Source organism: Salvelinus namaycush, chromosome 8 (assembly GCF_016432855.1).
Source record: "Salvelinus namaycush isolate Seneca chromosome 8, SaNama_1.0, whole genome shotgun sequence".
NCBI classification, from domain to species: domain Eukaryota; kingdom Metazoa; phylum Chordata; class Actinopteri; order Salmoniformes; family Salmonidae; genus Salvelinus; species Salvelinus namaycush.
Genome location: NC_052314.1, coordinates 30,204,778 through 30,228,224, shown reverse-complemented (window position 1 = coordinate 30,228,224; position 23,447 = coordinate 30,204,778).

Here is a 23,447-nt window from a genome sequence, read left to right as displayed (position 1 = left end):
GACATTTTGCATGTCCATATTGTTTTAATCCAGGCAAATACCTGCTGTAAATGCCAACGTTTTCCAGAGCATTCATATTTGCAGCTATCAGTCGCTATCATGTGGTTCTGAATAACCCCCTAGTTCCAAAGAGGAAGTCAAGTTTCTGTATCACCTTAAGTATTGTGATCTAAACTTAGCACATATAAATGGCCCTAAATGTGTTAATAAAATAGACCAAATATTCTATAGCTTTACAAATAAATCATATAACAACTCAAATTTGAGGGTAAATGCCCCCCCCCCCCCTCTCAGAGAGAGACACAGCTGCAGGTGAGCGCTCACATTTTTCAACATGTTTATAACAAAAGGATAGATTTGGAGTTAGATAAACTTAGGTTTTTCGGCAGGTACATATGCAGGATGCTACCCTCCACAGCAAAACTGTTCATTAAAAATTCCAAACCTACAACCTACTTTTGACCAAAGTAACCGGAGAGATTACTGCTTCCAAGGTTTCCTTTTTCCAAGCTATACGGAGGGTGCTCTAGCAAACAAACAGCAGAGACCTGAGGACACCATCCGTCCTGGAGTAGTGTTTGGTCTGATGTTATTTTGAAAGTCAAGAAGAAAATGAAACATAAAAAAAATTAGAATAAGGTACATTACAATGATATATTTTACATTATGGGGACTGAATGTTTAGTTAAGGCTCCCAAGCTTGCAAGGACAGACCAGATAGAAATTAAATTAGCACTAAGGTGTGAAGTAAAAGGTATCAAGGCCTTTGGGCCCAACAAGTGGCAGGAGTCTTTTAAGTGTCCTCTTTTCAGACCCATTCACTGGCATTTTCTACAAGAAATCTTCATCCAGAAATAAAAGCTTCTCCCAAGTTGGTGTGACACCTACTCCCATTGCCTGCTGCAACCTGGATTCCACCTGACGATCTGTTCACCGTCTGCCCTGGCCTGTCTCCCCATGTCTGGCACAGGTACCCCCACCACACTCACCCCTCTCTCCGAGCTTTCGTTCGCCTCCAGCACACACGCACTGGGGCGAGTGACTCTGAACTTACAATGTCTAGCCCCAAGTCGTTACATATTTTTAAAAATGATTGTGCATTTTGCTATTTTACTGTTTGCCTCATGACTCCGGCATACTTTGTTAACTTCAAACTGTCTTTACCCAACCGTGGGACAGACTGTTTGTTCCCACACTCGGGACTCTGACTCTCTATTGGTTACACTGACTTTTGGCCTCCCATCCTATTCTAACCACCTCTCGCTGGCTTTGTATTCATGTTTCTCTATGAAATTGCTGCACAATATGATTACTCCACCTCAAAAATTGCATTTGGCAAAAGGCTTGGAACACGCATACTCATGCTGACTAGCTCTCGTTCAGGCAAATGAGAATTAAGTGCACTCTGGCTATCCAGAAGTCCAAAGTGAGTAACTTTAAGGAGCAGTTCTCTCTCTGTGGGTCTAACCCCAAGAAGTTCTGGAAAACCATTAAAGACCTGGAGAATAAACCCTCCTCCTCACAGCTGCCCATGTCCCTCATTAATGTTGATGTGGTTGTTACTGACAAGGAGCACATGGCTGAGCTCTTTAACTTCTCTAGGGTAGGGGGCAGCATTCGGAATTTTGGATGAAAAGCATGCCCAAATTAAACTTCCCGCTACTCGGGCCCAGAAGATATGATATGCATATAACTGGTAGATTTGGATAGAAAACACTCTAACGTTTCCAAAACTGTTAAAATAGTGTCTGTGAGTATAACAGGACTGATTTGGCAGGTGAAAACATGAGAAAAATCCATTCAGGAAGTATTTTTTGGGGGGGGTTTGTAGTTTTCTATTCAATGCCATTACAGTATCCATTGACTTAGGAACTGCAATTTGAGTCCTATGCCTTCCCCTAGATGTCAACAGTCTTTAGAAAATTGTTTCAGGCTTGTATTCTGAAAAATTAGGAAGTAAGAGCAGTCTGAATGAGTGGAACCTAAAGTGTCACAGAGCTTTTTCATGCGCACAACCGAGAGAGTGCCTTTCTTGTTTACCTTTTATATTGACAACGTTTTTGTCCGGTTGAAATATTATCGATTATTTAGGCTAAAAACAACCTGAGGATTGAATATAAACATCGTTTGACATGTTTCTATGAACTTTACGGATACAATTTGGATTTTTTTGTCTGCCTGTTTTGACTGCGTTTGAGCCTGTGGATTACTGAAGAAAACGCGCGAACAAAACAGAGCTTTTTGGATATAAAGAGACTTTATCGAACAAAAGGAACATTTATTGAGTAAATTAATGTCTGCTGAGTGCAACCATATGAAGATAATCAAAGGTAAGGGATTAATTTTATCTCTATTTCTGACTTGTGTAACTCTTCTACTTAGCTGGTTACTGTTTGTAATGATTTGTCTGCTGGGCTATGTTCTCAAATAATCGTAAGGTATGCTTTCGTCATAAAGCATTTTTTAAAATCTGACACCGTGGTTGGATTCACAATAAGTTAATCTTTAAACCTATGTAAAATATGTTTTGTTTTCTGAATTTTTATAATGAGTATTTCTGTATTTGAATTTGGCGCCCTGCAGTTTCACTGGCTGTTGAAGAGGTGGGACGCTACCGTCTCACGTACCCTAGAGAAGTTTTATCATCACTTCATTAAGTCAGGATTCCAATTTGACTCCTTGCCCGTCTTACATTTCCTCATCTCCCACCCCTTCTAATGTGACTATCCCCGATGCTTCTCCCTCTTTTTCCCCTGCTCGCTATAAAGTTTCTCCCTGCAGGTGGTCACTGAGTATAAGGTGCTAAAGGAGCTCCTTAACTTCTTATGGCTGAAGGGGCAGTATTGAGTAGCTTGGATGAAAGGTGCCCATATCAAACGGCCTGCTCCTCAGTCATAGTTCCTAATATTTGCATATTATTATTAGTATTGGATAGAAAACACTAAAGTTTCTAAAACTGTTTGAATTATGTCTGTGAGATTAACAGAACTCATATTGGCAGGCAAAATCCTGAGTTGAAATCAAAACAGGAAGTCAGAAATCTGAGCCTGTATGTATTCACCAGAGTCCCTTAAGAAATCCACTTGAGTTATGAATGATGTTGCACTGCCTAGGGGTTCCACTAGATGTCAACCATCAATAGAAATTCCAATGAGACTTCTATGATGTTGTGGGAGAGAATGATAGCAGAATCAGTCAGGTGTCCATCAAGCAGCCATTTTCTGATCATGCTTTTTTTTCATGGAAGTCACCTACGTTCCATTGCTCACGCAGACAAGAACGAATACTCCGGTTGGAACTTTATTGAAGCTATATGTTAAAAACATCCTAATGATTGATTCAGTACTTAGTTTGAAACGTTTCTTCGACCGGAATATCACATTTTGAAGTTTTTGTCCGATATAAAGCTGACTGTTTACCAAACGCGCTAACAATTGGACATAAATAACGGATTTTTTCGAACAAAACAAACATTTATTGTGGACCTGGGATTCCTGGTGTGCTTTCTGATGTAGATCATCAAAGGTAATGGAATATTTATCATGTATTTTTGTGTTTATGGTGACGCCATCTTTGCAGCTGTGGTATGCTACTTTTGAGCGCCGTCTCAGATTATAGCGTGCATTTCTTTTTTCGTAAAGTTTTTTTGAAATCTGACACAGCGGTTGCATTAAGGAGAGGTATATCTATAATTCAATGTGTATAACTTGTATTATCATCTATATTTATGATGAGTATTTCTGTTGAAACGATGGGCTATGCAAAGTCACTTGATGTTTTTGCAACTAGTGAATCTAGTCGCCTCAATGTAAACTCAGATTTTTTTATATAAATATGAATTTAATCAAACAAAACATGCATGTATTGTGTAACATGAAGTCCTATGAGTGTCATCTGATGAAAATAATCGAAGGTTAGTGATTCATTTTATCTCTATTCTGGTTTTTGTGAAGCTATATTTAGCTGAAAAAAATGGCTATGCTTATTGTGGTTTTGTGGTGACCTAACATAATCGTTTGTAGTGCTTTCGCCGAAAAGCCTATTTGAAATCGGACACTTTGGTGGGATTAACAACAAGATTACCTTTAAAATGATATAAGACACATGAATGTCTGAGGAATTTTAATTATGAGATTTCTGTTTTTTGAATTTGGCGCCCTGCATTTCGACTGGCTGTTGTCATATCGGTCCCGTTACCAGGACTTCAGCCATAAGAAGTTAAACTTGACCCCAAAAAAAAATCTGGGTCAGAAGGGCAGGTAATTAAGGAAGTGATGGAGTCCAGGTGAGTCTGACGACGCGCAGGTGCGCGTAACGATGGTGACAGGTGTGCGCCATAACGAGCAGTCTGGTGACCTAGAGGCCGGAGAGGGCGCACACGTGACAGTACCCCCTCCCCGACGCATGGCTCCAGCAGCAGGACGCCGACCAAAATGACAATCCCGGGGAACAGGAGTGGACCGGTCACCTCTGCAGAGGCGCAGGAAACCGGTAAATCCGGCTGAGACGCAGGAGCATGGTGACCTAGAGCGTCGGAAAATCTGCTGTCTCAGCCACTGCTTGTCAACAAGGGAGTACCCCAAGGCTTGTTCCTAGGCCCCACGCTTTTCTCAATTTACATCGACAACATAGCTCAGGCAGTAGGAAGCTCTCTCATCCATTTATATGCAGATGATACAGTCTTATACTCAGCTGGCCCATCCCCGGATTTTGTGTTAAATGCTCTACAACAAAGCTTTCTTCGTGTCCAACAAGCTTTTTCTACCCTTCTACCCTTAAAACAAAGGTCATGTGGTTTGGTAAGAAGAATGCCCCTCTTCCCACAGGTGTTATTACTACCTCTGAGGGTTTAAAGCTTGAGGCTTTACGGTGGCTAGACGGTGCACTGTCCTTCTCTCAGCACATATTAAAGCTGCAGGTTAAGGTTAAATCTAGACTTGGTTTCCTCTATCGTAATCGCTCCTCTTTCACCCCAGCTGGCAAATTAACCCTGATTCAAATGACCATCCTACCCATGCTAGATTACGGATACGTAATTTATAGATCGGTATGTAAGGGTGCTCTCGAGCGGCTAGATGTTCTTTACCATTCGACCATCAGATATGCCACCAATGCTCCTTATAGGACACATCACTGCACTCCTTTGTAAACTGGTCATCTCTGTATACCCGTCGCAAGACCCACTGGTTGATGCTTATTTATAAAACCCTCTGAGGACACACTCCCCCCTATCTGAGATATCTACTGCAGCCCTCATCCTCCACATACAACACCCGTTCTGCCAATCACATTCTGTTAAAGGTCCCCAAAGCACAAACATCCCTGGGTCGCTCCTCTTTTCAGTTCACTGCAGCTAGCGACTGGAACGAGCTGCAACAAACACTCAAACTGGATTTTAAAAAATCTCAATCTCTTCATTCAAAGACTCAATCATGGACACTCTTACTGACAGTTGTGGCTGCTTTGTGTGATGTATTGTTGTCTCTACCTTCTTGCCCTTTTTGCTGTTGTCTGTGCCCAATAATGTTTTCACCATGTTTTGTGCCGCTACCGTGTTGTGTTGCTACCATGTTGTGTTGCTACCATGTTGTGTTGCTACCATGTGGTTGTTATGTTGTGTTGCTACAATGCTGTGTTGTCATGTGTTGCTTCCTTGCTATGTTGTTGTCTTAGGTCTCTCTTTTTGTAGTGTTGTGTTGTCTCTCTTGTTGTGATGTCTGTTTTGTCCTACATTTATATTGTATTTTTTTATAATTTAAAAAAATATATATTATGAACACAACAAATACAAAAAAACTGAAATATACAAACAAGAGTACATTAACCTAACAGACAGGGGTATTACATATCAAGATTCATTTTCAATTTGTTGAATACTTTTATGGTGCATATTGCTTTTTTGTTTTTATATTTACTGATAGAATTTAAATATTATTTAGAAATTATCTTAAATAATGTGAAAAGGGGTTTGTTCTCTGCCCACTTCATTTTATGGATAAAGAATCTTCTATGAAAGATAAACAAATGAACAATGAAAGTTAAATCAGGGTCCATATCATTTGGATCAAAATAAAATAATATCAGAGTCTCTCAGATTAACATTAATAGTCGTTTCTTTTCAAATAAAATATTCTAACTCACTCCAAAATCTTCTTATATAAGAACAGCCCCAAAATAAATGGTCAAGAGCTTCTGGGTCACAACCACAAAATACACATTTGTTATCAATAGCTATTTTAAATCTGTGTATAATAAAGGTCTTTACAGGGTAGATTCTATGAATGAGTTTGTATGATACTTCTTTCACCTTATTAGATATACAATATTTACCAGACAACAACAAAACTTTGTTCCAGTTCACTTGTCCTAGGGCTGCATTCAAGTACATTTTAGCAGAGGGAATAGTAACATATTGACATAGTTTCCTTATATATATGTTATGTCTCAGCCTCCAGTATTTATGCTGCAGTAGTTCATGTGTCGGGGGGCTAGGGTCAGTCTGTTATATCTGGAGTACTTCTCCTGTCTTATCCGGTGTCCTGTGTGAATTTAAGTATGCTCTCTCTAATTCTCTCTTTCTCTCTTTCTTTCTTTCTCTCTCTCGGAGGACCTGAGCCCAAGGACCATGCCTCAGGACTACCTGGCATGATGATTCCTTGCTGTCCCCAGTCCACCTGGCCGTGCTGCTGCTCCAGTTTCAATTGTTCTGCCTGCGGCTATGAAACCCTGACCTGTTCACCGGACGTGCTACCTGTCCCAGACCTGCTGTTTTCAACTCTCTAGAGACAGCAGGAGCGGTAGAGATACATTTACTCCTGAGGTGCTGACCTGTTGCACCATCGACAACTACTGTGATTATTATTATTTGACCCTGCTGGTCATCTATGAACATTTGAACATCTTGGCCATGTTCTGTTATAATCTCCACCCGGCACAGCCAGAAGAGGACTGGCCACCCCTCATAGCCTGGTTCCTCTCTAGGTTTCTTCCTAGGTTTTGGCCTTTCTAGGGAGTTTTTCCTAGCCACCGTGCTTCTACACCTGCATTGCTTGCTGTTTGGGGTTTTAGGCTGGGTTTCTGTACAGCACTTTGAGATATCAGCTGATGTAAGAAGGGCTATATAAATACATTTGATTTGATTAGATTACATGTATAGTTTAAAATGTAAATTCCTTCTAATTGTATTGAGGCTACAAAATCCTCAACAGTTGCACTTGGAGTTTTGTTATATTTTCCTAAAAGAAGACACCTTTAGGGACAGCTCTAACAACAATTTGATACTCCTCAGTAGTGAATGTAAAATTGTGTGTTCTCATAAATTCTGGACTATCATATAGTTGTCCATCATTATTCAATAATTGTTTAACCCAAATAATGTTGCTGTCAGACCAGTTTTGGAAAAATAAAGACTTGTTTTTGTATTTTATTTCTTTATTATTCCAGATTGTATACCTATGTGGGAAAAACTTGTGTTTGTACATGAGGTTCCAGGTTGGAAGTACCTGTTTATGAAAGTTTGCAAGCTTAATAGGGATTTTACCCATAACAAAGTTGCATTTGAGTAAGAATTCTAGACCACCAATCTGTTGGAATATTATAGGGATAATATTCCAAATGCAATCCTTATTTCTTAAATAGTTTTGTATCCATTTAATCTTAATAACCTTTTGTCAATAGGGGGAGCAGTTAGCATTTATTTTTTCTGGGTGTTGCCAAATTAAACTGCCTCGTACTCAATTCTTGCTCGTACAATATGCATATTATTAATTATATTGGATAGAAAACACTCTCTAGTTTCATAAACCATTGGAATTATGTCTGTGGGTGACCCAGAACTCTTTCTACAGCGAAATCCATGACAGGTACTGCGAAGGTCTGAGAGCGAAGCTCTGGTCTCAGATCAGTTTTAAAGGTCTGTGTGTATCCTATGGAACGACATGAACTGCACCCGCCTTCCCCTGGATGTCAGTAACCAATGAGAAGTGGAATGGGCTTGCTACGTAGCTCTCAGAGGTTATAAAAGGCCAAGGAGTGAGGGTAGCCTTCTTTTCGACGCTGACCATTACGCAGAAAGGGACCTCAGGATGCCATTTTCAAACGCTCAGTTATCAACGTTAGATGTATCCGTCTGTAATTTAATTCGATATAGGTGTTAGAAACATCATAACGAAGCTATTTTAAACCGAGTTATATCAGATTATGCGAGTATATTGCTATTTTTCGGAATTTCCTCAGTATTGCGTCTTGAGGATTTGGACACGTTGGGGCAAAATAGCTATTGTTAGCTATTGTTAGCTGCTATATCAGAAGTTGAATGCAACGTTTTACAACCAAGCAACGATTCTTTTGGACAAAGGACCACTTGGCCAAGATTCTGATGGAAGCTCGTCGAAAAGTAAGAGCTATTTATGATGTTATTCCGTTTTTATGTGGAAAAATGTAAACTCAATAATGGCGATTAGTGACGCCATTATTGCGGCACTAGTCTGGCTGTAACGCACACTGTATGTCTAGTAACGTTAATTTTAAAAATCTAACTCAGCGGTTGCATTAATAACTAATGCATCTTTCATTTCATGTTCAACCTGTATTTTTTTAGTCAAGTTTATGAATAGTTTTCGATAAAAATAGTTGTATTTTCAAAATGGCGCCGGGCAGATTGCTTGAGTAGTTGGACACTATTTCCATTGTGTAAGCACGATTTGTGCCGCTAAATATGCACATTTTCGATCAAACTCTATATGGATTGTGTAATATGATGTTACAGGAGTGTCATCGGAAGAATTCTGAGAAGGTTAGTGAAAAAATTAATGTATTTTGGTGATGATAACGCTATAGCCCATTTTGCCTTGAATCAATGCTCGGGTAACGTTTGCAAATGTGGTATGCTAATATAACGATTTATTGTGTTTTCGCTGTATGACACTTTGAAAATCTGAAATATTGTCTGAATTCACAAGATCTGTGTCTTTCCATTGCTGTGAGCTGTGTATTTTTAAGAAATGTTTTATGATGAGTAAATTGGTCATACACGTTGCTCTCTGTAGTAATTCTAGTCGCTTTGGGGAGATTTGTGATGGTGTCTGCAATTGCAAACTATGATTTATACCTGAAATATGCACATTTTTCTAACAAAACCTATGCTATACAATAAATATGTTATCAGACTGTCATCTGATGAGGTTTTTTCTTGGTTAGTGGCTATCAATATCTTTATTTGGCTGAATTGGTGATAGCACCTGATGGAGTAAGAAACTGATGGAGTTAGAAAAGTGGTGTCTTTTGCTAACGGGGTTAGCTAATAGATTTACATATTTTGTCTTCCCTGTAAAACATTTTAAAAATCTGAAATGGTGGCTTTATTCACAAGATCTGTATCTTTCATTTGGTGTCTTGGACTTGTGATTTAATGATATTTAGATGCTACTATTTAATTGTGACGCTATGCTAGCGATGCTAATCAGTGTGGGGGGGGGTGGGGGGTGATCCCGGATCCGGGTTTCTGAGGCGGTAAAAGTTAAATATTATATTAGAGGTTTTAAAATCCAGAGCATTCAACCCTCCCTCACCTTGGGTGCTACATATTACCGCTTTTCTTAAATAATGAGGTTTATTCCTCCATATGAAGTTAAATAATTTAGTATCAATTTTAGTTACTAACAGAGGAACATCCAAGGCAAGGGAGGTATAAACTAATCTGGAGAGACCTTCAGATTTTGATCAAAGTGCACGTCCAGATAAAGAAAGATCTTTTAATAACCAGGAGTTAAATCTCTTTCCAAATAAGTTGGCCCTTTCTTTCTGATCTTTGCTAACTTTAATACCAAGATATGTGATCATATCTTTTACAGGGATATTACATACTGAGTTTAGGTCACATCTTTTCAATGCAAATAATTCACATTTCCTAATATTCAAAGATAAACCTGATACATGTGAGAAGTCCTTAATACACTCAATAGCTTTCCTGACTTCATTATCTTTCAAAACAATGGTGGTGTCATCAGCCAACTGTGAACATTTTATCTCTTTGTCTTGTATCTGAATACCCCTAAAACTATCCTTATTTATATGAAGTGCCATAACTTGTGACCAATAAAAATAAGAAAGGAGAAATTGGGCATCCTTGTTTAATTCCACATCTAATGTAGAATCTCCATGAAGTTCCATGGGATAATTTAACAGATGTTACTATTATTGTAAAGGGGTTTAATTACACTTTGAAAATATTGACCAAAACCAAAAAATTGAAGAGTCTCAAAAATAAAATAATGTTCAACTGTATCAAATGCCTTGTAAAAGTCTACAAATAAAATAAAGCTATCTACCGTAATGTGCTCATTGTAGTCTATCAAGTCCAATACTAGTCGAATATTATTACATATATGTCTGCCCTTCTTAAAACCAGACTGGGCATCATCAATGATTTGGTCAAGACCTTTTGTAAGTCTTTCTGCAAAGATGGATGCAAGTAGCTTTCCATCATTGTTCATTAATGTGATTGGTCTCCAATTTTCTAACATCATAGAATCTTTGTTTGGTTTGGGTATTACAGAAATGAGGCCTTGTGTCATAGAAACAGGCAGGAACCCTAAATCAATTGCCCCCTTAAAAACATTAAATATAAATTCAATAATATCCTCCTGAAAATATTTATATAATTCACTAATAATGCCATCATTCCCTGGAGATTTCTTCTCTTTTAACTTGCTGATACATTTTTTTATTTCATTGATAGGAATAATTTCATCACAAGACTTTTATAAGTCTTCATCTTTGAATTTTGCACAGTCTTTGACAGAGTCTAGAAAGGCATATATGTCACTAGTAGGACAGGCATTACTGGCATATAGTTTACCATAGAATTCTGAAACATTTTTTGAAATATCTTTGGGGTTTTCATTTTCTTTGCCGTCTATATTAAGCTTATGAATATATGTAAATTCAGAATTTTTTCTTTCTAAATTGTAAAGTTTTTTTTTTTTTCACCTTCCTCCATCCATCTCCTTCTTGATCTTACAAATGCCCTTTTGCTCTCTCTTCATACATTCGGTCCATTTCTAGTTGTAAAGAGAATAGCTGACCCTTTCCTTCTTCATCAAGGTCCTCCATAGAGATTAGAGAAAGTATTTCCTTAACAAGTTTATCTTCCCTCAATCTTTTAAGTTCAGCAATTTCTTTACCTCTCTTCATGGCTGTTTGTCTTATTTTATACTTCATTCATTCCCAATATTTCCTATAAGACTTAAATAGTTGGACTTTCGTCCAATTGTCTTGTATAATATCTTTGGCATCCATCTTGAAATTATCATCTTCCAACAGTCTACTATTGAGTTTCCAATAACTCTGATTCGGTTTAACTTCAGATCCATTAATATCTAAAGATAAGAATATAACTTTATGATCAGTAAGAATTGATGGTTCAATTGATACCTTGACTACAGAATTACCTAATGAATTAGAAATGAACCAGAAGTCAATTCATGACTGTCTGGACATGTCATTGTTACTCAAAGTGAAGTCCTTTTTATCAGGATATTTAGATCTCCAAATATCGACTAATCTAAGACCAAGACATAGGTTATTAAACTCAGGATTAACAATGCTGGATCTGTTAGGAGGGGGATATCTGTCAATCATCACATTAGATACAGAATTAAAATCTCCACCTAAGATAATTTTGATATCCTGAAATACACCTATAACTCTATTAAATACACCTATAACTCTATTAAGCTCTTCTTCAAATTCTTAAAATAATATCCTGTTTAGGTTGTTGCTGGATGCATAAATATTCCCTAATAAAAACATTTCACTGTTGAAATTTACTGTTAAAATTAACCAACGTCCAGAGTGGTGAGTCTTACTACTGATGACCTTCCCTTTAAATGCACCTTTTAAAACTGCTACACCTGCAGAGGGGTTGTTGCCATATGATAACCAGATATCGTTACCCCATTGATTTTTCCAAAAATATAGATCAGAAGAACAAACATGAGTCTCTTGTAGAAAGTAAAAGTCTACATTAAACCGTTTGCAATACAGGAAAATAGACTTACGTTTGAGTAAATTACGAATACCCCTGACATTAATTGAACAAAGAGATAAAGACATAAACTTCAACCAACAACCGTGTTATGCTAATATAAGCTTTTCCTAAGGATATGTAACTCAAAAGGATTTCCATCCCATTATTAACCTCTCCAACAAAATATTGGTCATAAACCTTTGTCTGCTGAGGTCAGATCCTTCGTGAACCTCCATTTTTGCTTGATGAGGAATTCACAATTCTTCGCTCGCCTCCAGAGAAGATCCCTTGTAGATCTGTTGGTGAACCGGATGATGGTTGTCCTCGGTCTCTTGTCTTGATCCTTGAGTCTTCCCAAACGATGTCTACATTTTCCTGAAGTTTGGCTTCGGGAATGACAGCTCCACAGATGTCAACAACTCTGCATTTGATGTCCTCACCCGCCTGCTCTGGAATTCCATGGAGCCTCAGGTTCCACCTGCGTTGGTATCTCTCCGCCTCATTCACCTTTTGCTCGAGTTCAGCCACCTTCTTTTAATTTTCCTGGCAGATAACTTCCACTTTCTTCATGTCACTTTTGAGGGTTTTCACTTCTCCAAAGATAAAGTCAACAGATTTTTTCATGGCCTCAGTTTTCATCGTATTCTCACAAACCATGTCCTCCAAGCCATTTGCCCTTTCATCTATCTTTGCTGTCAAAAGCATTACAATATTGTTTTGCATCTCAAGAAGTGACATACCCTCTTGGCCTCTCATCTTTTTCCCCTGGGGCCTGACTGGAGTACCGGGGTCGTAAGGTAACGGCCTGAGCTGGGGACTGGAGGGGCGCAAGTTGTGAGCATTGTTGTCCGTGCTCACCACATTTTCATCCCCCAGTATTTCCCCCCACAGTTACATTCTGAAGAGGAGTACCAAAATCATACCATCTTTTGTGGTTAATTGTCCATCTGATGATCTCTCCATTTCTTTCCTTTTGGTTCTGGTCGTGGAAGTTCCATGTACGTTCGACAAGCTAGCTTATCTGGCTATCTAGTGTTGTCGCAAACTTAGTTTTAGAGGTGAATAACTTGCAGAAAGTAATCAATTACTTTGGTTAACAAACTAAACCATATTCATACAGGGTTTTATGACCGTAGAAATGACACAATGGTCATGTTTGGGTAAGGAAATCCAATAATTCCTTCATCTACCAAAACAAATGATCTGCACTGACCGCCATCTTTGAATAATTTTTTATTTTTTTGATCCCAGGCCCTGGTTCCCGCAGGAGGCCTTTTGCCTTTTGGTAGGCTGTCATTGTAAATAAGAATTTGTTCTTAACTGACTTGCCTGGTTAAATAAACAAAAAAACTAAATAAATGTAAACGCATCATTTAAAAAAAATATTGGATAACATCTGTAAAATATGTTGACTTGATTTCAATGGATTATGCATCTAAAATGTCAAGACATCATCAATCAACTTAATATTATCAAAGCAGTCATAAACTGCTCAGAGATAACATTTGATATTCAATTTTTATTAAGAAGCAATAAACATTTATTGGGACATGGAACTACTTTCACTCAAATGACTGAAATGCCAATTATGCTGAAAGATATCATGACTTTTGTTAATTTCATTTAGACTTCAAGATCATATCAGGAAAAATGTGTGTGTGTTCATCTGTGTGCGTGTGCTTTGGCTGAAAACTGGGATGGTGGACGCTGCCTGGATGAGGTGATTAATCATGGCTGATGTTAGGACAGAGTGAGAGTGAGAGTGAGGAGAGCTCATCATGGTAATTAGAGTGCTCTATAAACCCATGTCAAACACTTGCGTTCAACACGCACAAAGTACCATCGAAGGAGCCACTTTAGTCTGTTTTGGGTACATAAATTATATTATAGAAGAGATTGTCCAATTCCAAGTCATATTTGTGTAGGAAACCTATACCCCAGGCCTAGATCTCCTCACTCTGTCCTTCAAAAAACAACAACACAGAATTCCACACTCAGTAGGTACAATCCGAACTTTAGACAACCTTTCACTTAACGTTGGACATAAAGTAAATTCTCCCCACATACACCACAAAAGTGTTTAGAGTTTTCCATCAATGATTCTTTGAAATGAACATGATGAGTTTGCTCCTCATACCCACACAACATTGCCGTCCTCTTCCACACTCAGAGGCTACATGCCCATACAGAGAAAAAGGGCACGTGCCCCCTCAGATTTGTCCTGTTATTCAGATGTTAAATTAATTACTAAACTTAATTTCTAAGCCCACGTTTTATCATCATTATTTATAAAACGATCTCTCAGCTGTATTTTGGAGGGGGCACACTGACTGAACTAGACAAAAAGTACCACCCCCCATATTCTCCCAACTACATCATTAAGTTTGCTGACGACACGATGGTGGTAGGCCTGATAACCAACAGCGATGAGACAGGGAGGAGGTCAGACACCTGGCAGTGTGGTGCCAGGACAACAACCTCTCCCTCAAGGTCAACAAGATCAAGGAGCTAATTGTGGACTACAGGAAACAGGGGTCGGGTAACACACCCCAATCCACATCGACAGGGCCATAGTGGAGAGGGTCAAGGCATCAAATTCCTCAGTGTCCACATCACTGAGGACTTAACATTGTCCTCTCACACCAGCACAGTCGGGTAGAAGGCACGGCAGTGCCTCATCTCCCATAGGAGGCTGAAACGACTTGGAAATGCCCTTTTGGAACTTTACAGCTGCACCATCGAGAGCATCCTGGTTGTATTATCGTCTGGTATGGCAACTGCACTGCCCTCGACCGGAAGGCCCTACAGAGGTTGGTGCAGACGTCCCAGCGCATTTGGGGGTGATCTCCCAGCCATCCAGGATGTACATGGGAGGCCTGAAACATTGCCAAAGACTCCAGCCACCCGTGACATGGACTGTTCTCCATGCTCCTGTCTGACAGGTGGTACTCGTGCATGAAGGCTCAGACCAGACTCCTAAACAGTTTCTACCTCCTGGCTAACAACTACTGCTCCCCCTAACACCTACGCTGGTGCAAACATTTTAATTTATGAGATATATTTCTACCATTACGCTGCTGTTCATTGATTATTGATTGCAATTACCATTAGTATCTATCTATTTATCCTGCTACTGATCATTATTACGCCTTCATCCAGAGGAGATGGCTGCCGTTTTACGGGCTCCAAAGCAATTGTGCTATATTGTGTTGTTTCTCGTGTTATTTGTAACTTGTAACTTATATTGTACATAATGTTTCTGCCACCGTCTCTTATGACCGGAAAGAGCTTCTAGATATCAGGACAAATATTTTTTCACAAAGAATTTACTTCAGACACCCGATAAGGCCCAAATCCCCACCATTCGCATGAAGAAGGGACAGAGATATCGGGGAAGTAGGTCGGGGTACCTTGTAAGGATCTGACGGCGGTGAATAATCCGTTTTTACCATCAGTCCTATTAGCCAACGTGCAATCATTGGATAATAAAATGGATGAACTCCGATCAAGACTATCCTACCAACGGGACATTTAAAAACTGTAATATCTTATGTTTCACCGAGTCGTGGATGAACGACGACTTGGTTAACATACAGCTGGCTGGGTTTTCAGTCCATCGCCAAGATAGAACAGCTGCCTCCAGTAAGATAAGGGGTGGCAGTCTGTGTCTATTTGTAAATAACAGCTGGTGCACAAAATCTAATATTAAGGAAGTCTCAAGATTTTGCTAGCCTAAGGTAGAGAATCTCATGATAAGCATTAGACCACACTAATTACGAAGATATATATTTTTTGTAGCTGTCTATTTACCACCACAAACCGATGCTGGCACTAAGACAGCACTGAACGAGCTGTAGATGGCCATTAGCAAACAAGAAAATGCTCATCCAGAGATGGCGTTCCTAGTGGCCGGGGACTTTAAAACAGGGAAACTTAAATCCGTTTGACCTCATTTCTACCAGCATGTTACATGTGCAACCAGAGGGATTGACGGGACTGTAGTGGAGCAGGTTGAGAGCTTTAACCTCTCTAGGGTATGTGGGATGGTAGCGTCTCACCTCGTCAACAGCCAGTGAAACTGCAGGGCACCAAATTCAAAACAACAGAAATCCAATAATTAAAATTCCTCAAACATACATGTATTTTACACCATTTTAAAGATACACTTGTTGTAAATCCAGCCACAGTGTCCGATTTCAAATAGGCTTCACGACGAAAGCAAACCAAACGATTATGTTAGGTGAGTGCCTATTCACAGAAAAACACAGCCAATTTTCCAGCCAAAGAGAGGAGTCACAAAAAGCAGAAATATAGATAAAATTAATCACTAACCTTTGATGATGTTTTGTTCGGTAAAGTTCATATTTATATCCAAAAATCTCAGTTTACATTGGCGCGTTATGTTCAGTAGTTCCAAAACATCCAGTGATTTTGCAGAGAGCCACATCAATTTACAGAAATAGTCATCATAAATGTTGATGAAAATACAAGTGTTACACATTGAATTTTAGATCCACTTCTCCTTAATGCAACCGCTGTGTCAGATTTCAAAAATACTTTACGGAAAAAGCAAACCATGCAATAATCTGAGTACGGCGCTAAGACGACAATTCAACCCAAAGAGATATCCGCCATGTTGGAGTCAACATAAGTCAGAAATAGCATTATAAATATTCACTTACCTTTGATGATGTTCATCTGAATGCACTCCCAGGAATCCCAGTTCCACAATAAATGTTTGTTTTGTTCGATAATGTCCATCATTTATGTCCAAATTCCTCCTTGTTGTTCGCGCGTTCAGTACACAATCTAAATTTACGACGCGTGTGCAAGTCCAGCGGAAAGTACGGACGAAAAGTCCAAAAAGTTCCGTTACAGTCTGTAGAAATATCTCAAACGATGTATAGAATCAATATTTAGGATGTTTTTAACATAAATCTTCAATAATGTTCCAACCGGAGAATTCCTTTGTCTAACTCTCACATGAATGTGCATGGTCAGCTCGTGGCACTCTGGGAGAGACCTTACTCAATCTCCTCTCATTCACCCCCACTTCACAGTAGAAGCATCAAACAAGGTTATATAGACTGTTGACATCTAGTGGAAGCCTTAGGAAGTGCAACATGACCCCATTTCCACTGTATCTTGGATAAGTAAAGAGTTGAAAACCTACAAACCTCAGATTTCACACATCCTGGTTGGATTTTTTCTTAGGTTTTTGCCTGCCATATCAGTTCTGTTATACTCACAGACATCATTCAAACAGTTTTAGAAACTTCAGAGTGTTTTCTATCCAAATCTACTAATGATAATATGCATATCCTAGGATCTGGGCCTGAGTAGCAGGCAGTTTACTCTGGGCACGCTTTCATCCGGACGTGAAAATACTGCCCCCTACCCCAAAGAAGTTAAGTTCCTTGGTGTCCACATCACCAACAAACTATCATGGTTCAAACACACCAAGACAGTCGTGAAGAGGGTACGACAACGCCTATTCCGACCTAAAGAGACTGAAAAGATTTGGGATGGGTCATCAGACCCTCAAAAAGTTCTACAGCTGCACCATCGAGAGTATCCTGCCTGGTTGCATCACTGACTGGTATGGCAACTGCTCGGCCTCAGAGGCCCAGTACATCATTGAGGCCAAGCTTCCTGCCATCCAGGACCTCTATACCAGGCAGTGTCAGATGAAGGCCCTAAAAATTGCCGAAGACTCTAGCCACCCTAGTCATAGGCTATTCTCTCTGCTACCGCATTGCAAGCAGTACCGGAGCGCCAAGTCCAGGTCCAAAAGGCTTCTTAACAGCTTCTACCTCCAAGCCATAAGACGCCTGAACGGCTAATCAAATTGCTACCCGGACTATTTGCATTGTCTCCCCCAACCCCATTTTTACGCTGCTGCTACTCTCTGTTTATTATCCATCACTTTACCTCTACCTACATGTACAATACCGTTCAAAAGTTTGGGTAATTTAGCAAAGTCCTTGTTTTTATAAGAAAATTTAAAAAAAATCTGTCAATTAAAATAACATTAAATTGATCAGAAATACAGTGTAGACATTGTTAATGTTGTAAATGGCTACTGCAGCTGGAAACGGCAGATTTTTTATGGAATGTCTACATAGGCTTACAGAGGCCAATTATCAGCAACCTTCACTCCTGTGTTCCAATGGCACGTTGTGTTAGCTAAAACAAATGTTAATCATTTTAAAAACCTCTTGGCAATAGGGGGTGCTATTTGCACTTTGTAATAAATTCGTTCCCAAATTAAACTGCCTCGTACTCAATTCTTCCTCGTACAATATGCATATTATTATTACTATTGGATAGAAAACACTCTCTAGTTTCTAAAACCGTTTGAATTATTTCTCTGAGTGAAACAGAACTCATTCTGCAGCACATTTCCTGTCAGGGAGTGAGATTTCAGAAATTGAGGTCCCTGTTCTGAGGTCAGTTTATAAGTCCCCATGTAAGCCATCGGACTACATGCACTGCATACGTCTTCCTCTAGATGTCAACAGGCAGTGAGAGGTGGAATGGGGTGGATTGCGCAATCTGGGACCCTATATAAGACCGTGGAACGGAAGTACCCTTCTTTTCAACGGTGCGCCTGGCGCATCAGGGACATCACAATGGCCTCCTGCAAAGCTTTCGTTTTAGCAGTTCTGTATCTCCGGTCATGTTTTTATTCGTTATAGTTGTTAAAGACATCATAAGGTAGTTAATTTAAACCGATTTATAGCAGTTTATATCAGTTTATTGCGATTTTCCTGGATTTCTTTGTGATGCGCTTTCACGAGTTGGACACCTCTCCAGTGGGTGGCTAACGTTAGCGGCTATTTCGACAGGACAAGAGGACATCTTTCAACCAAAAGACGATTGTTCTGGAGAAAGGACACCTTGCCCAAGATTCTGATGGAAGCTCAGCTAATAGTAAGCAGTCTTTATGCTGTTAATTCGTACTTATGTTGACAAATGTCAAATAATAATTCCGCCATGAATTACGGGGCGGTCTCGCTTTAGCGCACGCTGTATTGCGCAGTAACGTTAATTTTAAAAATCTAACACAGCGATTGCATTAAGAACTAATTTATCTTTAATTTGCTGTCCAATCTGTATTTTTTAGTCAAGTTTATGAATAGTTTTCGATTAGATTAGGTGCCTCTCCAAGATGGCGCCGGACAGATTGCTTGAAGTTTTGGCCACTAATCACATTGTATAACCATGATTTGTGCCGCTAAATATGCACATTTTCGAACAAACTCTATATGCATTGTGTAATATGATGTTATAGGACTGTCATCTGAAGAATTCTGAGAAGGTTAGTGAAAAAATTAATATATTTTGGTGGTTTATACGTTATCGCTATTTTTAGCTTGAATCAATGCTGTTGTGATGTTTGCTATTGTGGTAAGCTAATATAACGCTATATTGTGTTTTCGCTGTAAAACACTTAGAAAATCTGAAATATTGTCTGGATTCACAAGATCTGTGTCTTTCATTTGCTGTACGCTGTGTATTTTTAAGAAATGTTTTATGATGAGTAATTAGGTAATACACGTTGCTCTCTGTAGTTATTCTAGTCGCTTTGGTGAGAGTTGTGATGGTGGCTGCAATGGTAAACTATGATTTATACCTGAAATATGCACATTTTTCTAACAAAACATATGCTATACAATAAATATGTTATCAGACTGTCATCTGATGAAGTTGTTTCTTGGTTAGTGGCTATTTATATCTTTATTTGGCCGAATTTGTGATAGCTACTGATGGAGTAAAAAACTGGTGGAGTAAAAAAAGTGGTGTCTTTTGCTAACGTGGTTAGCTAATAGATTTACATATTGTGTCTTCCCTGTAAAACATTTTAAGAATCAGAAATGATGGCTGGATTCACAAGATGTGTATCTTTCATCTGGTGTCTTGGACTTGTGATTTAATGATATTTAGATGCTAGTATTTACTTGTGACGCTATGCTAGGCTAGTCAGCTTTTTTACTGATGGGGGTGCTCCCGGATCCGGGTTTGGGAGGAATTAGAGGTTAAAAGGCTAATTGATCATTAGAAAACCCTTTTGCAATTATGTTAGCACAGCTGAAAACTGTTGTCCTGATTAAAGAAGTAATAAAATGGGCCTTCTTTAGACTAGTTGAGTATCAGGAGCATCAGCATTTGTGGGTTAGATTACAGACTCAAAATGAACAGAAACAAATAACTTTCTTCTGAAACTCGTTAGTCTATTCTTGTTCTGAGAAATGAAGGCTATTCCATGTGAAAATTGCCAAGAAACTGAAGATCTCGTACAGCGCTGTGTACTACTCCCTTTACAGAACAGCGCAAACTGGCACTAAACGGAATAGAAAGAGGAGTGGGAGGCCCCAGTGCACAACTGAGCAAGAGGACAAGTACATTTGTGTCTAGTTTGGGAAACAGACGCTTCACAAGTCCTCAACTGACAGCTTTATTAAATAGTACCCGCAAAACACCAGTATGAACAGTGAAGAGACGACTCCGGGATGCTGGCCTTCTAGGCAGAGTAGCAAAGAAAAAGCCATATCTCAGACTGTCCAATAAAAATAAAATATTAAGATTGGTAAAAGAACACAGACACTGGACAGAGGAAATCTGCCTAGAAGGCTAGCATCCCAGAGTCTCCTCTTCACTGTTGACGTTGAGACTGGTGTTTTGCGGGTACTATTTAATGAAGCTACACTGTATTTCTGATAAATTGTATTGTATTTTAATGGACAAAAAATTAGCTTTTCTTTCAAAAACAAGAACATTTCTAAGTGACCCTAAACTTTTGAACGGTAGTGTATATATTACCTCAATTACCTCAACTAACCTGTGCCCCTGCACATTGACTCTGTACCGTTAGCCTCGCTACTGTCATTTTATTGTTGCTCCTTAATTATTTTTCTTTTTTTTTTACTTCAGTTTATTTTAGTAAATACTTTCTTAACACTTTTCTTCAAACTGCATTGTTGGTTAAGGGCTTGAAAGTAAGCATTTTACTGTAAGGTCAATCAATACCTGTTGTATTCGGCGCATGTGACAAATAAAAACCAACTTCTCAGGCACCATCTCAGTGTGTTTCATTCTATGGCTCCAGGACTCCCAATATCTCCAGCAGTGTTAAGTATACATTTAGTCTTTATCTGTTGTATTATACTGTTTTATTCTAGCTAGGGCCATCTACTTTAACTTCTCTGGGATATGTGGGACGCTAACGTCCCACTTGGCCAAAAGCCAGTAAAAATGCAGAGCACCAAATTCAAATATATTACTATAAAAATCAAACTTTCATGAACTCACACATGAAAGACACCAAATTAAAGCTACACTTGTTGTGAATCCAGCCAACATGTCTGATTTCAAAAAGGATTTACGGCGAAAGCACACCAAACGATTATGTTAGGTCAGTACATAGCCACAGAAAAACACAGCCATTTTTCCAGCCAAAGAGAGGAGTAACAAAAAGCAGAAATAGAGATAAAATTAACCTTTTGTCAATAGGGGGGCGCTATTTTCACTTTGTAAAAAATAATGCCCAAATTAAACTGCCTCGTACTCAATTCTTGCTCGTACAATATGCATATTATTATTACTATTGGATAGAAAACACTCTCTAGTTTCTAAAACCGTTTGAATTATATATGTGAGTAAAACAGAACTCATTTTGCAGCAAACTTCCTGTCAGGAAGTGAAAAATCTGAAATCGAGGCTCTGTTCCAGGGCCTTCCTATTAATTTGCCTGAAATCTATGGATCTAAATGCAGTGCATACGCCTTCCACTAGATGTCAACAGGCAGTGAGAGGTGGAATGGGGTGTCTAGCTTGATCTGAGGCCGAACAAGAGCTTTTGGAATGACGTGTCTGGAATTTTCATTGTCTTGGAAGGCGCGAGAAGGAACCCCAGGTTGCGTTCTGAAAAGCTTTCGGTATAGACGTTAGATATCTCCGGCTCTGATTTTATTTGATATATGTGATAAAAACATCATAAAGTAGTTATTTTAAACCGAGTTATATCAGTTTATTGAACGTTTATTGCGATTTTCGGCATTTTCTTTTCTTTGCGTTATGTGAAGTTGGGCACGTTTGCGCCACATGGCTAGCTTTGGTTGCTAATTCGACAGGAGAAGAGGACATTCTACAACCAAACAACGATTATTCTGGACAAAGGACAACTTGTACAACATTCTGATGGAAGCTCATCAAAAGTAGGAACCATTTATGATGTTATTTCGTATTTCTGTTGAAAATGTTTAGTCATATTTTCCGCCCTTATTTTGGGCGCTGTCTCGCTATAACGTAAGCTGTATGTCGTACTAAAGTTATTTTAAAAAATCTAACACAGCGGTTGCATTAAGAACTAGTGTATCTTTCATTTGCTGTACAACATGTATTTTTTAGTAAAGTTTATGATGAGTTATTTGATTAGATTAGGTGACTCTCCAAGATTTCTCCGGACAATTTTGTGCATTTTGACTACGTATTCACATTGTAAAACCACGATTTGTACCGCTAAATATGCACATTTTCGAACAAAACATATATGTATTGTGTAATATGATGTTATAGGACTGTCATCTGATGAAGTTTGTCAAGGTTAGTGAATCATTTTATATCTTTTGCTGTTTTTTTTGCTATCGCTACCTTTGCGGTGAATGAATGCGGTTGTGTGGTTGGCTATTGTAGTAAGCTAATATAATGCTATATTGTGTTTTCGCTGTAAAACACTCAAAAAATCTGAAATATTGTCTGGATTCACAAGATGTTTGTCTTTCATTTGCTGTACACCATGTATTTTTCATAAATGTTTTATGATGAGTATTTAGGTATTTCACGTTGCTCTCTGTAGTTATTCTAGCTGCTTTGGTGATATTTGTGATTGTAGCTGCAATGTAAAACTATGATTTATACCGGAAATATGCACATTTTTCGAACAAAACATAGATTTATTGTATAACATGTTATAAGACTGTCATCTGATGAAGTTTTTTCTTGGTTAGTGACTAATTATATCTTTATTTGGTCGAATTTGTGATAGCTACCTATGCGGTAAAAGAATTGTGAAAATATGCGGTTGAGTCTTTTGCTATCGTGGTTAGCTAATAGAAATACATATTGTGTTTTCGCTGTAAAACATTTTAAAAATCGGAAATGATGGCTGGATTCACAAGATGTGTATCTTTCATTTGGTGTCTTGGACTTGTGATTTCATGATATTTATATGCTATTATTTACTTGTGGCGCTATGCTAGGCTATGCTAGTCAGCTTTTTTACTGATGAGGATGCTCCCGGATCCGGGATGGTGACCAAGTAGAAGTTAATCACTAACCTTTGATGATCTTCATCAGATGACACTCATAGGACTTCATGTTACACAATACATGTATGTTTTGTTCGGTAAAGTTCATA